Raw genomic sequence first — 5,000 nt, 5'->3', positions numbered from 1 at the left:
CGCCTGAACCTTCTTGTGTTTTGACTGTCCTTCTCAAACATTTTGGAAATATACAGTATATTTCAGAGCATTTGTTATAACTGTATTTGCTATAACTGATTTAAGTATTTTTTTCTGGCTTTTTGATTATTTACTGCTTAGCGACTGCATTTTCGTCTGTTTATACAGCTCTGCATTCTATTTAAACTGTTTTTGTGTTGATTAACTGTTTTGCACTTTTAAAAAGTTATTTGTTGCTTAATTTTACCTGTAGTGCTAACACACTCAAGTGTGCTAGCCGTTTAAAAGCATTTATAGCATTTACTGTCTGTTTTTCCTCTGTTTTCTGCAAAAAAGAAAAAAACAAAAAATCTTGTTTTCCGCCTTACTGAAATAGAATAGTCCAGTCTTCAGAGTTTGCTGATCTCTGGGCTTTGTCTTGGTTCCTGTGCTATTCCATATCCTTATTTGGATAAAAGGAAGCGTCTTTGTTCACCAGTGGGAGTGGGGAGCACTGAGCAGCCTATTTGTCCCTAGAGGAGTGGTTCCAGCCAGAAACTTGTAGTCTATTGGCCATTTTGGGTCAATTCCTAGCTCCTTTCAGCCCCTGTAATAAAGCCGCTTTAGCAGCTTTTCGCTTGTATTCAACTCAGCACCGCTCCTCGTGGTGTCCTGCAGAGTTCTACAAGCAGCAGAGAGCAAAAGAGTGACTTTTTCCTGATTTAAGTATTTTTTCTGGCTTTTTGATTATTTACTGCTTAGCGACTGCATTTTCGCCTGTTTATACAGCTCTGCATTTTATTTAAACTGTTTTTGTGTTGATTAACTGTTTTGCACTTTTAAAAAGTTATTTGTTGCTTAATTTTACCTGTAGGCTAACACACTCAAGTGCGCTATCTGTTTAAAAGCATTTATAGCATTTACTGTCTGTTTTTCCTCTGTTTTCTGCAAAAAAGAAAAAAAAAACAAAACAAAAAAAAAATCTTGTTTTCCCGCCTTACTGAACTAGAATAGTCCAGTCTTCAGAGTTTGCTGATCTCTGGGCTTTGTCTTGGTTCCTGTGCTATTCCATACCCTTATTTGGATAAAAGGAAGTGTCTTTGTTCACCAGTGGGAGTGGGGAGCACTGAGCAGCCTATTTGTCCCTAGAGGAGTGGTTCCAGCCAGAAACTTGTAGTCTATTGGCCATTTTGGGTCAATTCCTAGCTCTTTTCAGCCCCCTGTAATAAGGCCTGCTTTAGCGTGCTTTTTCGCTTGTATTCAACTCAGCACCGCTCCTCGTGGTGTCCTGCAGAGTTCTACAAGCAGCAGAGAGCAAAAGAGTGACTTTTTCCTGATTTAAGTATTTTTTTCTGGCTTTTTGATTATTTACTGTTTAGCGACTGCATTTTTGCCTGTTTATACAGCTCTGCATTTTATTTAAACTGTTTTTGTGTTGATTAACTGTTTTGTACTTTTAAAAAGTTATTTTTTGCTTAATTTAACCAGTAGGCTAACAAACTCAAGTGCGCTAGCCGTTTAAAAGCATTTATAGCATTTACTGTCTGTTTTTCCTCTGTTTTCTGCAAAAAAGACAAAAAAAAAAAAAAAATCTTGTTTTCCCGCCTTACTGAACTAGAATAGTCCAGTCTTCAGAGTTTGCTGATCTCTGGGCTTTGTCTTGGTTCCTGTGCTATTCCATATCCTTATTTGGATAAAAGGAAGCGTCTTTGTTCACCAGTGGGAGTGGGGAGCACTGAGCAGCCTATTTGTTCCTAGAGGAGTGGTTCCAGACAGAAACTTGTAGTCTATTGGCCATTTTGGGTCAATTCCTAGCTCTTTTCAGCCCCCTGTAATAAAGCCCACTTTAGCGTGCCTTTGCGTGATTTAGCATGGAGTTGCCCATAGAGCACCATCGGGCAGCGCCGGTTAAACAAGGTTAAACTATTTCTGGCTCCGTAAAGTCTGCTCTTCAATTTTTCCCTTAGAACTTCTCTACTTGCAATCTAAACAGTCTATTCTCTATCTCAAAAGCTCAGCACTTGCTCCTAAAGCATTTTTATATAGGTAAAGTACTTATATACTAAACAAAGTACTACATTAGCCTAGAATCCCCTTGAGTACCCATTTCCCTATAGGTCCCTTCTGACTCAGTTACACAGCAAACTTTTTCACTTTTTCTAGCATGTCGAAGGGTCAGTTGCTAGCATCCTCTCCTGTTCAGCTGGTGAACCTGGGCATCTTGAGGCAATGTTACAATTGCCTCATGTTCACAGACAACCCACTCCTTCTCCCACAAAACACAAATACATGTGAGAGATGCAACTATATAGCCAAACTGGAGGATGAGCTCTCTCAACTCAGGACTGGCAAGACCAGACAGGAGGAGAAGGAAACCACGCACACCACAAACCCAGTTTCACATAGAACTATCACAACTGCAAAACAAACACATAAACACACAAAGACATACTCGGAGGCACTGATCAAAATCTACCAAAACTACAGAGGCCTCCAAAGCAGACACCCAAGCAACTGCCACCTCAAGACATAAGACATGCAACACATAGTTCTCAAAGTCAGTGTGCTAAACAGTCACAGCCCTTAAGGCCAAACACAATGCCAGACACACTTGTTATAGGTGACTCCATAGTCAGACACACTGACGTCCCACTCACCAGACTGAACAAGGAAAAGATCACAGTAAGCTGCCTGTCAGGCGCTAGAATCCGCCACATAACACAAGCACTCAGGTCACTCCACAGCAAGTACAAGTATAACTCAGTCATTGTCCATGCCGGTGTGAACGACCTGAGACGTACCTCCCTGGACTACATGAAAAGAGACATAGAGGAGCTCTCAGATTATGTATCCCAGGCCGGTATGACACTGACCCTGAGCAGTATCCTACCCTCACCAAGAATGATGCCACAATACAGAGACAAAATGATCAGCTTTAATAATTGGCTTAATTACTGGTGTCATTCTAAGGGGATCCAATGTCTGTCTGCCTGGGATGACATGCTTGACAAGCCACGCTGCTTCACAAGGGACGGCTTGCACCTGTCACCCCTGGGCTTCCGGATATTGGCAAAGGCTCTTGCCACCCCCATAGTGCCTTTTTTAGGCAAGGCTCAAATGATAAACCTACCACCCTAGAAAACAAAATGGAGAAAAACTAAGGGTAATACTGCTCAATGCCAGAAGTCTAAACCTCAAGATGCATGCCTCAAAGCCCTCCTCAGTATGGAGAACATCGATGTCTGTGCTGTGACTGAAACCTGGTTCAAGGCTCCTGAGAGCACCCCAGCACTATCAGGTTATACCTCATATCATGCGCTCCGGCCCCAAAATCTGGACCGAACCACAAAAGGAGGGGGAATATCCATATTCATAAAGGATACCCACACCTCCAGGTTAGTGGCAACGCACGAAGCATCGGAGACCATCCAGGTGCAATTAACCATAGGTAAAACTGCCCTACAGTTTGTAGCATGCTACAGACCACCCTCTCAAACTCAGGAAACCCACACAGCCTTCCTGAAGACACTGGAGAGTATGAATGTCTCTCCAAACACCATCATATTGGGTGACTTCAACTACCCAAACATAGACTGGGAACATTACTCAAGCCCCAACACCCTAGCCCAAAGGTTCCTGGAGTTCATAAACTCAAATGCTATGGAACAACTAGTCACCATTCCCACAAGAGGAGAAAATATACTAGACCTGATCATCACAAACATGGGGACAAAATGCTCCACACTGGAAGTATATCCCTCATTGGTGAGATCAGACCATAAATTAATCTCACTGGAGATCCACATCCCGCCCCCAACCCCAGCAAAAAAGACCACAGTGAAGAACTTCTCAAAAGCAAACTTCACACTTCTTAAGACTGGATTGGTATCCTTCAAGGCCCCCGAGCCAGTGGAAACCACAACCCACGCTGCTGAAACCCTTACAAATGCCTTCTACAAGCACCTCCAGGAATGTATGGATCAAGCAATCCCTAATAAAATCAAGACCCTTTCCACCAAAGGCAGGCGCCTGGTCTGGTGGGCCCCAGCCATAAACAAACTCTACAACAAGAGGAGAAAGCTACTACATGACAGAGCAAAATCCCTAAAAGGGAAGGCATCTCTGATCACTACTAGCAAAAAACTACGATCACTCATAAAATCATCCAAGGCCAACTTTGAGGGAAAAATTGCTAATGACACAAAAGACAATCATAAGGCCTTCTTTAGCTATGTTAGAAACCTGGGTGGAAACTCCCAGATATGCTCAGAATTAGTCCAAAATGATACAAAAATCACTGAACCCACAGACATTGCCAACATACTGGCAGACATGTTCAGTGCAAATTTCTCCCCTCCCTACCCCCCAAAAGTAGAAATATCTATCCCACCAGAGTCTAGCCTCCCAAACATCTCAGATGCCCAGGTGAGAGCTGCTCTCTCTAAAGCAAAAAACACAGCATCAATGGGACCGGACGGTGTCCCCGGCTGTGTGCTACATGAACTCAATGAGGAACTGAACCCACACATAAGGCTGCTGTTTAATCTTAGCCTTACTACAGGATACGTACCCAAAGAATGGCGTATGGCAACTGTGGTCTCACTCCACAAAGGCGGTGCTTCTACGGACCCTGGAAATTACCACCCCATAAGCTTGATGAGCCTTGTCTGCAAAGCTATGGAGAGGATCATGATGGAACTCATAAATAAAGACATTGGGGACCTACAGACACTGGATCCTACCCAATTTGGCTTTGTCAAGGGCAGATCCTGCCTCTTGAACTTGGTCGACTTTTTCGAAGCAGTCACTAAGGCCATTGATGAGGGTAAGGCAGTTCACACAGCCTACCTTGACCTAGCAAAAGCGTTCGACACAATACCCCACTCGGGCATCATAGAAAAGCTCAACAGCTTAGATGTAAACCCATATGTCACAAGATGGGTTGCAAACTGGCTCAAGGACAGAACCCACAGGGTTAGAGTTGCTGGTGCCATGTCAGACTCTAAGCCGGTCACGAGCGA

The sequence above is a fragment of the Protopterus annectens genome, chromosome 6.part0 (genome assembly GCF_019279795.1).
Source record: "Protopterus annectens isolate FY-2018-M chromosome 6.part0, PAN1.0, whole genome shotgun sequence".
Lineage (NCBI taxonomy): Eukaryota > Metazoa > Chordata > Ceratodontiformes > Protopteridae > Protopterus > Protopterus annectens.
Note: the sequence above shows the minus strand (reverse complement) of the source record.